This window comes from Toxorhynchites rutilus, chromosome 2 (assembly GCF_029784135.1).
Source record: "Toxorhynchites rutilus septentrionalis strain SRP chromosome 2, ASM2978413v1, whole genome shotgun sequence".
NCBI classification, from domain to species: domain Eukaryota; kingdom Metazoa; phylum Arthropoda; class Insecta; order Diptera; family Culicidae; genus Toxorhynchites; species Toxorhynchites rutilus.
The window spans coordinates 116,937,087-116,949,344 of NC_073745.1; the positions used below are offsets into that span (position 1 = coordinate 116,937,087).

The 12,258-nt window shown below is 37.1% G+C and overlaps 1 protein-coding gene across 1 annotated transcript in view; it reads left to right on the plus strand.

Annotated features, from left to right (window-relative positions):
- The window catches only part of LOC129769294 (Krueppel-like factor 3), a 419,258-nt gene that overhangs the window by 20,134 nt on the left and 386,866 nt on the right, over window positions 1-12,258 (plus strand). The window lies entirely within an intron of this gene.

The following is a 12,258-nucleotide window of genomic DNA, read 5'->3' on the forward strand; positions in this document are numbered from 1 at the left end:
TGTTCGTAATTAGGTTGCTTGTTGTCGAAATGTGATAATTTATTGATCCAATTTGGGTGTTGCACTTCCATACATAAACATAAACATACAAATTTGATGAATGATTTTTATGGTCTTTTAATTCATACTATAGGCTTGTTGTTCAAAACAAGTACGTAAAGTTGATGTTGAAAGCAATCAAAGACAATGTATATGAACGACATTGAATTTACCGGTTTCAATGTTCATAACAACATTACATTATTCGGAAATTAATTTCCTTTCTTAAAAAAAATATTTTCTATTTTCATTGAACGATATAAAAATAGTTTTAGTTTAGTTTCAATGAAAACTTCCATTTTGTATGAAGATGTTCAAAAGATGATCCGATGTTCCATAGACAACCTTTATGGAATATTAATATATCCATGGGTAACATGCATTCCATTTTCGATTTTTTTTTGTGACAATATGTTGGTAGTCATGTCTCTCACTCATGCCGACAAGTTTGATCATTTCGAATTTTCATTAAATATTTTGCAGCCACCTTTCCTCCGTTTCCGCGGGTTATGTATGCTCGTTCTGTGATTCTTTGTGGCGTTAGGACGTGACGTGTTTTGGTTCATCTTCGATTTTTTCCTATTTCAATCCAGCACATTTCAAATGGGGGGATTGAGTTTTGGTGTCCTCGTCATAACCATAAACCCATAGTCATGACCTTATGGAGCAAATTTGGGACGTCGCGGACAGAGTCCAACAGCTTCTTAGCAATGTTAATGCGAGACTGTTTTTGGTAAAATTGAGGTATTTTGGTAAGAATTTCGTGGAAACCCGACGCGTCTGCGTCGGTATTTGATACAGATTCATCGAGCGATTTTTTGGAATAGGCAAAAATCGAAGTCGAGTCAAAGCACGTGCAATAAAAGCAGTTGTCAAAAATTAAACGAGTATACATTATAGCCGAGTATGTCAGCATCACTGAGAGATATGAGTACGAACATAACGTTAACCAAAAAACCCGCGAAAACGGAAAAGTTGCGATACTTTTTGTACATACCTCGTACACCACCTTTCTCAGAACGGTCGATATAAAATGGCTGTGTGGTGGCTGCGACGACGTAAACCGATGCGGAACAAATTTGAGACAATAATTTGACATCGAAGGACACAGGTACCACAGGAAAATACCTTCTTCTAATTCGACTTGAACTGCGCTGCACTTGGACACCACTTATAAACCAGAAGAAAAAAAATGCGGAATTTCGCCCTAATGATATTAATGAAAACTACGTATTTGTTGAAAACATTTTTGCCGAACCGCATTCCTTGAGTAGTGGAAGTCGAAGTCAGAAGCTACTCTGTTGAACAGACGTTGAAGACCCAATATGGCTGAGTTGTATCCATGATTGGTACGACGAAAAGGAACTCGGAGGAAAGCGTGGTCACGTAAAGTTCGAGATTGAACCAGAAGGTTGATGTTCTCCAGAATAACTGGGCATTCTGTCCTAGCCAATAGCACATCATATACAAATGAGGCGCGGTTCACATCCCTTCACACGTCAAGAGCCATTAGTTGGCACCGGCTTTCATAGCTACAGGGTGGGCCATTTAAAGTGGAAGCATCTGGCAACCCCAATACTTTTGACAGAGATGTCAGATTAACAAATGACATACCGCGTTGGAAGCGTCATTTCAGTACAATTTTAACCATGGAACAATACACACCTAAACAACGCGCTGAAATTGTTCAGCTGTACATTCAAAATAACTTCTCAATTGTGTTAACTAAACGTGCGTGGAAAAATAAAAATAAAGTTAAAACATCGCCTGGAGACAACACTATACGTCGATTATATGCCAAATTTATATCGTCTGGTAGTGTTGGTAATGCCAGTCATCTGTCCAGACAACGACCAAGACGTTTCGACGAGAATATTGATGCCGTTCGAGCCAGTGTTGCAGAGACTCCATCGACATCAGGTCGCCATCGTTCGCAAGAGTTAGGCATCTTTTTATTGCCATTTGTTCGTGGAAATGAATTGGACAATTACTGGTTCCAACAGGACGGCGCTACATGCCATACAGCGGCTGCCACGACTAAATTATTGCGCGAAATGTTCCCCGGAAGATTAATATCGAAAAACGGTGATTATGACTGGCCACCGAGATCACCTGATTTGACGCCTCCTGACTTTTTTTTTATGGGGATATTTAAAATCCAAGGTATACACTGGTAAACCAAGGACCCTGGCGGCACTGAAAGACAATATCCGACAAGAAATTGCTGCCATATCGGCCGAAACATTGGGCAAAGTGATGGAAAATGCCGAAAAAAGGGCACATTTTGCGGTCAAGGCCAGAGGCGGTCATTTACGAGATATCATAATCAAAAAGTAGTTAGAACAAATCTCCTTGGACCAAAATAAATAAATTTCAAAAATTTTTTTTAAAATTCCACTTCTTTACTTTGCTATTGCAAAAACAAATCCTTCCACTTTAAATGGCCCACCCTGTAGGTAGCTGATGGGGTTACTCTAGGGTAATAGTCTTAAGGCGAACCGGATAAATCGCTTTTGTACGGCTTCGATTCTGTTGACTCCGTTCAGATAGTGCGGATTCCAAATTACTGAACAGTATTCCAGACTTGAACGAACTAGAGCGCTGAACATAGATTTGAGGCAGTGTACATCGGTGAAATCCCTCGCAGTGCGCATGATGAATCCAAGACCATGTTGATCGATAGATATGTAATGTTTACAGTGAGTGATAATCGATTCGATAACTACAAGCTCAAACAGTTTAGAAACCGCGTTCAGAGCGGAGATACCTCGGTAGTTTCGACGTTTCTTCTATCGCCTTTTTTATGAACCGGGAAAATGTGAGCCTTCTTCCAAAGCGATGGGAAGATGCTGTTCTGTATTGGAACGTTTCTTGTGGCCCTCAAGAGCTGGTCTAGGGACAGATTCTCTTTCGAGAAAGTGCTGGAAAACTTAGCAGAGAAGAGGCTACAAATTTCCTGTGTGTCAGACACTTCATGTCCATCGTGAAACATAGAAGACGGTAATCCAGACTTCTTACGTTGCTCATCAACGTATTTCCAGAAAGATTTAGGATTACTCTTGAATTTGCGCTGAATACGACGTAGATTTTTGGTACTGATGGTTCAGTTGTAGGTATCGTTGTTTCAAGGATGGGAGACGGTATTTCGAATATTTTCTAAGTGCAGCCTTCTTAGCTGTTTTGAGTCGACGAAGGTCGGTAGTCTGCCAGGGTTGATGAGTGGATGATCGTATAAATTTCTTCGGAACATGTTTGTCGATCAGATAGCTCACAATGTTCGTGTAGGTTTGGACAGCAGCATCGACGTCGTCCTTTTCCATGATTTAATACCAATCAATGTCTAAATGATTGTTGATTGTTGAATGGGTTTTTTTTAATAAGCCTACCACTTGCACAAATCAGAAAATCAATTTTTTGCTCCCTTCAATAAGCTCCTACACCCAAACTAGCGTTAACAGAAAGCCTTTCATCTTCGGCAGAAAAAAAGCTTTTTCGTGTGCTGGAGGGTGAAATGAACAAATAACAGCACATTTTTACAAAAGCTTTAAAATGTTTGTATGTATAGGATCAGACAACTCTGTCCCTCAGACTGAACGTCAGCTCGAGATTTTACCCAAAAAAAGTCCAAACGATGTCAACAAGATCGAATCAAGGACAGATGGAATGTAAGGCTGTTTAACATGACATGAACAAATAAAAACCATTATCGAATTGGATCGTCATGCGAGAAAGCGAGAGATTGCAGAGAAGTTGAAAATACCGAAATCAACAATCCACGATCATACAAAACGCTTTGGACTATTTGAAAAAAAGTTGATATTGGTACAACAAGAACTGAAAAAAATCATTTAATAAAGCGTATCGATGTTTGCGGAATGCATCTCAAATGCTATAAATTCCATCCTCTTCTGAAGCGAATAGTTACTTGCGATGAAAAATGGACTGTTTACAACAATGCCAATCGATAACGATCATGGTACAAACATGATAATCACCACAAACCACCTCGGAAGCTGATATTCACCAGAAAAAAATGTTGCTTTCAATTTGATGGCCCTTTTTTTTTAAATGCTCGAGATTCATTGAAATGCTTCAAAGGAATCAAACGATCAATACAGAATTCTACTGTCGGCACCTGGACGAACTGAATGCAGCGATGTTCGAAAAACGTCAATAATTAGTCAATCGTAAGGGTGGTGTCTGGTGCTCCCTTGGCCGAGTGGTTAGTGTCATAACTAACATGCCGGGTGTTCGGGTTCGATTCCCGTTCTGGTCGGGGGAATTTTTCGTCAAAGAAATTTCCTCCGACTTGCACTGTGATCACGCGTATTCTAGAGCTTGCCACTCAGAATGCATTCAAGGCGTGTTATTTGGCATAGAAATCTCAACTAAGTACTAATAAAAATGACGCAAGTAATACTACGTTGAGACGGCGAAGTTCCTCTAGGAACGTTAGTGCCATTGAAGAAGAAGAAGAAGGGTGGTGTCTTCCACCAGGACAACGTCAGATCACACACATCTTTGGTCACTCGCTAAAAATTAATGGAGCTTGATTGGGAATTGAATTCAGATTCATTATATAGCGCTGACTTCGCACCATCAGATTACTATCTGTTTCGATGCACTCCATAAAAATATTTTAAATTGAATGAAATAATTTATGCCCTGAAACTAACTATCGAACAATTAAAAAATCTCAACCGTTATCCAAACGGAAATACCGCGTTCGGATTGGTCGAAATCGAAGATACAAGCTTCCTGTTGTTTTCACTATTATTGCTCACTATTGTTATTTCCTGATAGATTTACGAGAGTTTTGCATCAATCAGTTTGGGCACTCCATAACAATTCAGTACAGTGAAAATAATTTAAATGGTATATTTTATGAAAAATCCAAGATTCCTGGGGAAACTGGGAAAATTCTAGCAAATAAAATTTAAAATTGGAAATTCCATTGTGAAACGTTTGGAACAAGTGTAAGTGTAAAATTGTTTATGGCAGCGGTTGTGTAGAAATGAATATTCGACAAAGTGATTTCCCATATGCTCTACATATCGTATTAGGTGCTGTTAGCCCAATTGAAATTCGCATTGAGCCATATCGTATTCCATCGTATTCCGTTGTGTTTGAAGCGAAAATGGAAATGGTTTGAATCAACACTTTCAGAAAGTAAAAAGAGCTACTACTTAATTATCAAAGAATTAAACGATGTAAGTTTTCAAACAAATCCAAAATCAGTATGCAACAGATAGTCTAACGAAATCATACGTCAACTAAACGGTCGTGTCTCGGACACAACCCTCTTGTGATTTTTCTTGGACAAAATGATAGAATGGTTAGCTATGAGAGCTTGGGTAGCACAATGCGGACCAATCAGAACGTGGAAATGATCGCTTTTAGATAATGCGTTACATTTTACATTATTCCATTGTTTACCTTGAAATCTTATTAAGAATGAGAAGTTCATCGTGGATGTTGTCGTGAATGTTACAATGCGATTTGATAGGAAGAGCGAATACTTTTAGCTTATTGGGAATGGTACACACATTATATAACACGCAGAGGGGGGAAGGGCTTTGAGAGTTAGTGACAAGTAATGTATTAGGTATGTTGCAAACATGAGAGAGCAGGAAGTGAATTTGGCATCAATTTTGCGGGATTCCGTGCTCTGTCGTTCACTATGCTGACTATTTTGAATTTGGAAAAGTTGTTAAAGAAACATAAGCAATCATGAACATGGCGGTATAACACGACAAACATATTAAAAGAGCCTATTTACTATAAAAAAGGCAAAAAATTAGATTTTTTTAAATATCTCAAGAATGGCTGCGTTCAGAGGGAGATTGACAAAGAGCTTTTTTGTTTTAAATCGCATCAGAATTCATAATTTGTGGCTAAAACTGATTGTTAACGTACAAAAATACGAAGTTTCGAAAATTAATAAAATATCGGTATTCCACAAAGCTCGTTAAAAATAGTTTTACATCTTGAACTTATATTGTTCAAATTTTCTAAATGACTTATATTTCAAATGAAAAAAATAAAAAAAAAAATACATGTATAAATAAAAAAAATAAAACTGAAAAGGACAATAAATCAGAAAAGTTTTTTTCAATTATCTCGAGAATGACTGCATTTAAAAGTAGATTGATAATTAGCTTTTTTATTTTAAATCACATCAGTATTCATAATTTGTGGCTAAAAATTATTGTTAACATACAAAAATTGGAAGTTTCGAAAATTCATCAAAATTCGATGTTCCACAAAGTTCGTCAAAAATAGTTTTGACATCCTGGACTGATTTTTTAAATTTTCTACATGGTTTCTATTTTATATGAAAAAAATTTAAAAAAAATGTAAATTGCAAATTAAAAGTTTTTTTTTTGTAAATGAAAAACGAAGTACTAATTTTGTTTCCTCAGTGTATATTTTTTTCACGTTTGGACATAAATACTCTGTAACTCTTTTTTCGGTACGACTCATAGTTTTTGAGATATAAATTATCAAAAATTGCTCTTACCTTAATCGATAGACCCTTCCCAAAAGTTTCACTTGAGTCAAAAAAATCTCAAATGCTGTGGAAAACTCACTTTTCCTCCAACCCAAACGGAATACAAGCTTCGTTCGAATCAAAAATACAAGTTTTTAAAATCTGTATTTTTAGTTTGATTTCATTTGGAATTGCACACATGCATAATATTCTTTCATCATCTTGCATGATCTTTTATCGTTTGAATGGAGTGATTATCATACCATTTCGTTCAAGCGTCAAAGATATTTATGTCGTATCGTTAAATTTTGGTTCAAAATAAGCACAAAAAAACCGCGAACACTTTTTGAACATATCAACATTTGAAGAACTCGTAGGAATTAGGATGATTCCTTGAAGTATAATATTAAGAAAAAAAATTGGTGGGTCTGGGCCTTGGGGCACGGACGGGATTTCAACATAGGACTGTGGTTGTGTGTAGTAATTTGATTTGAATTGAGTTTTTCCATTGTTCAAAAACCGTATTTATTTTCTCTTTTGACACATCAAATGGAAGCCCTGAAAAAACCTTTTCCTGTATGAACTTGTATCCTTTAAACAGGTTAGATGAGATAATGTGATAGAATCTGCCACCACATTCTATTCGAAAATGTACACAAAATACTATTAAATCCATTACTACTCTTTCCTTCTTTTTAATCAATTATGCAGAAGAAGGCAAGAATTAATTATCATCATTTTTAAACACAAATCCAAATAGTTAAAATCTACATAAATATAAGCCTAAGTCAAATAAATCTACGACTACAAAAATATATTATAGATAAAAATAGCATTTTCTCTTGGCTAGTTCGTGTAACTGTTGTAGTGTACTGATCTCTTTGGGTACTAAGTTCTGCTTATGGATAGGAAAGAAAAAGGAGAATGGGCAAGTGCATTCGAGGAAGTGAAGCGGGCTTCTAAGGAAGACATATCTTCTTCTTGGATGGCACTAACGTTCCCAGTGGAACTTTGGCCATATCAACGTAAGTATTACTTGCGTCATTTTTATTAGTAGTACTTAGTTGAGCTGTCTATGCCGAAAAACATGCCTTGAATGTATTCTGGAGTGGCAAGCTCTAGTGCAAGTCGGAAGAAATTTCTTTGGCGAAAAATCCCCCGACATTTATGGGGAACATAATATTGACATCGCGACCACTTAAGCTATCATAATCTTATAAGCGTTAGTATACCATTCCGAACTTCTAAAGCAGAAGCCAGTTAAATTCATTTATGGCATTTATACATAATCAAACCATTACATAAATTGTTAGTACCAAGACCGACAAGATAAAGACGTGAATGAGCCCGAATTGATTGAACTTAATAGAGTAGAACCATCTTCCGAGATTATCCCTCAATTAATTCTGCCAACTGCCAACCTATTATCGGCAAATGGAGAATAATAATAAGACGTATCGACTCACAATGTGAGCTTACGCCCGTATGTAGGCAACAAAATTGCTCGTTGCGCAAAGCGAGTGGTTAGTACAATCAAAAAAATATAACATAACAAAACATCAATCGTCAAATTGTTTAACTATATTTTCTGTTTGTGTTTTAAGCCAAAAATAGGATAATTTCCTGTCTAATGGTATATAATACATCATATGTCTCAATAACGATTTACACTAATATGTGTTTGAAGTCTCTTATAGAATCGTTACATTTTTCGTATAGAAATCAAAGACATATTCCTATGTCAATAGCTTGGAAGCTAGATAGTTGGCAAACATGGATGTCGACTTGTAATTGGTTGAGTTTCTATTTTGCCATTTTCAATATGCATCAATTGACAACCGAGCATCGTGTAGATTTTTTTTTGATCGCGCATGATGTTTTATACGTAGATTAGAGGCACCTCTGTTTGCTTGATATATGAATAAATATAATTGCCCTTTTCATGGTTCTCAAAACTCACTCAAAATACTTTGTGTTGTGTTTTGTTGTAACTTCAAAAGGATTGGAAAATATTCCGAATTTGAAATATTTATGTATTTATGTTTTTTTTTAAATACTTTATCAAATGGCCAGAATGCTCATCACAATCCTATTCATTATAATGAACCATCCGTCTAGATCAGGGGTTCTCAAACTCTTTTGGACAAGCGACCCCTTTTCCAGAATTGAGCCATACCTTAGGCTCCCATAACCGAATTGCTTTGAGAATTCTATCTTTAGTTTTTTTCATACTGATTAAATATCAATTTGAAAACACTGCAGTTAGTGGAATGAATAAATTTAACATTATTTTTTCACGGAGACGATCTGGCGTAGTGGTAACATCCGCATCTCTCACGCAAATATCATGTGTAATAAATAATTATCGATACAAATTACTCACAAACTACAAAAACATTCAAATCGCAAACCAATCTACCCATAACTACCAAAATATCAATATTGGTTAGTTAAAGCCTTAAATCTCAGCGTTCGTTGATTTTCAAATGGTTCCTCGGTTTTGCGTTGTTTGTAACCATAATGAAGCCTTTTTCGACAAAGTATGATGATGGAAAAACGAGAAGATATTATTCAGCAATGTCTCACATCGCAGGATACTGATTTTCAATGTTTCTTTATGCCTAGAACATATGACAACCTTGGTTGTACTGCTGCCTCGTCAACTTTTCTTGCATTATCACATTGGCTCATTCCATGGATGTGATATAGTACTGATTCATTATCCATTGAGAAATTTGAAAATTTTGAAGATTCGTCCAAGTGCGTCCAAGTGAGTGATATATGATAATATTAGGCTGTCAAAAAAGTCCTGCGGTATTTTTTTTGAATTTTCATTTGTTCATAAAACAAATGAATCATCTGTTTTAAGTCAAATATGCGCCGTTTTGTACGATGACTTGTTCCCAACGAGATGCCAACTTCATAATACCCCTGTTATAGAAGCTCGCTTCCTTATTGGCAAAAAACTCGGATAGCCAATTTTCATAGGCCTCTTTTGTGGCTAACTTCTGACTACCTAGCTCGTTCGCCATGGACAAAAACAGGTGGTAGTCACTTGGTGCAAGGTCCGGACTATACGGCGGATGCAAAAGAACCTCCCATCCGAGCTCCCGGAGCTTCTGGCGCGTCACCAAAGAAGTGTGTGGCCTGGCGTTGTCCTGATGGAAGACAATGCGGCCTCTGTTTATCAAAGATGGCCTCTTCTTCATGAGTGCTACCTTCAAGCAGTCCAGTTGTTGACAGTACAGGTCCGAATTGAGCGTTTGGCCATAGGGAAGCAGCTCATAAAAGATTATTCCTTGACAATCCCACCAAACACACAGCAGAACCTTCCTGGCCGTTAATGAGGACTTGGCCACCGTCTGAGCCGCTTCAGCGGGCTTCGACCACGACCGTTTGCGCTTCACGTTGTCGTAAGTGACCCACTTTTCATCGCCAGTCACCATCCGCTTCAGAAACGGGTCGATTTTGTTGCGATTCAGCAGCGATTCACATGCGTCGATACGGTCAAAGATGTTTTTTTGCGTCAACGTGTGTGGCACCCATACATCGAGCTTCTTTGTGAATCCAAGCTTCTTCAAATGGTTAATAACGGTTTGATGACTTATCCCCAGCTCTTGGCCGATGCTACGGCTGCTACTCTGCCGGTCTTTCTCGGATAATTCAGCGATTTTTTCGCAATTTTCGACGACAGGCCTTCCGGAGCGTGGCGCATCTTCGACGACCTCTACACCAGAACGAAAACGTTGAAACCATCGTTGTGCGGTGAAAATGGAAACTGTATCGGATCCATAAACTGCACAAATTTTATTGGCAGCTTGAGATGCATTTTTGCCTTTGTCATAGTAGTAGTGTAAAATATGTCGGATTTTCTCTTTATTTTGCTCCATATTTGCGACACTATAACTCACGAACGACTTAACCAAACAAAACACTGTCAAGGACTATATTATAGCGCGCAAAAATACCTTTCCAACAAGCTATAGTATGACTCGATACAATGAATACAACTAGAACTACGCGCTTACAACGACACCTCGCGGTAATACCGCAGGACTTTTTTGACAGCCTAATATAACAGGGTCTTGAAGCTTTTGTGATAATTTTGACAAATGCAGAAACTTGAATGAATATTCGCTCTTGCTTAAATTTTGTTTTGATAGTTTTGTCAGAAGGGCCGATATTATTGATATTTTTTCAATCAAGCTGAAATCGTCACCCTGCAGCTGAAACACAAATTTAAAAAAGCTGATAATCGAGTGTTCAAAGAATTGCTTCGAAGGTTTTTGATAGCACTCATAACATATAGTAAGACTGATGCGATCTAGGGCTCAGATTTTTTGCTACTAAATGCTGAATGTGAATCACGCACTGAACGGCCAGTACCTTACGCAGCCTTGTAACTTTGAGTGAGCTGTAAAACCACGATGGCGACCAACCATTGACGGTGCGTCATTAGTCTCAATGTTCTTCCATGGAATAGCTTTTTCGGTAAAAAAGAAACGAATGATTCTCCTCTGGTATCAGTCTTCATATATGTAGCAAATATCATTTCTTGGCACATATTTTCATCTTCAATATATCGAATATACTCTAACAACAGAGCTTCATTGTTGGGTAATGTAGACTCGTCCGGCTGGAGAGAAAATCTGTTGGTCTATAATAAACTGAATAACATTTTTCCCATTTCGCAACCCATCTCTTTCCTGAAATAATTAAAAAAATTTTTTTTGTTACACCATGCACATAGATGACCAACCATTTTGCAATTTTTTTTCCAACCACTTTATTCTAGTTCACTTCATTTAGCTATTTAAATACGTTGTAATCTCTTGAATTAAATTAGAAGTTGAGTACATTATCATTCAAGCTCCAATGTATTTCAGAACGCATATGAAATTGCAACCTAAGAGCCAACTTGTTATGCAGTAAAATATCAGGAGCATGTTTGGACATGAATTTGATGATGACTTCTTTCGTGTTGAATCGGGTATATGTTTAAAATACAGAAAAATGTTAAACTTGCCTGAAGGACTCGTACGCTCAAACACATTATCTTGCACGAACCTGTTCTGTTTTTTTTACTTGCTGAATTTTGCATCTTGTATTTTTTGTACTTTTTTATTTTCATCTTGTGCAAACTCATCGTATCGTCTTGTTGAGCTGTTGGGTGTTGGGTGTGAACTAGAGATGGGCAAAACAGTTCACTTTGATGAACGGTTCACTCACTAACAGTTCATCTAAGTGAATCAGTTCTTTTGAACCATTCTTTCGCTCTTTCGTTCAGCGGTATTAAGAACAAGATAGAATGTTAGCTAGAACCCAACATCAATAGACAATAATTGATATAGTTGGATTGGATAGTTTACGTATGGGATTTATATTTTTGAAATTTAGTGGGGAAAGATAAGATGCTTCTTCTTCGAAAGTTGCAAACTGTATGTCGACAAAAGTTTATATAATAATTTGATGCGCACAAAATATGTGCTATTTTTCATATTCTCTTTTCGGACAACACACAGGTTCCATGTATGATCATATTTCATAATGTTCATTCAGGGGAAAAAATCAGCAGCGATCTTCACTAACAATCAATCATACAAACAATCACGATAACACGTACACGCAATAGGCCAAACAATGAATTGAAAGCAACGAAAAAACGTTTTTCTCAACATGCCCTCACTATAAGATTTTATGTTTATCTAATCCATGAATCGCCCCAGCTT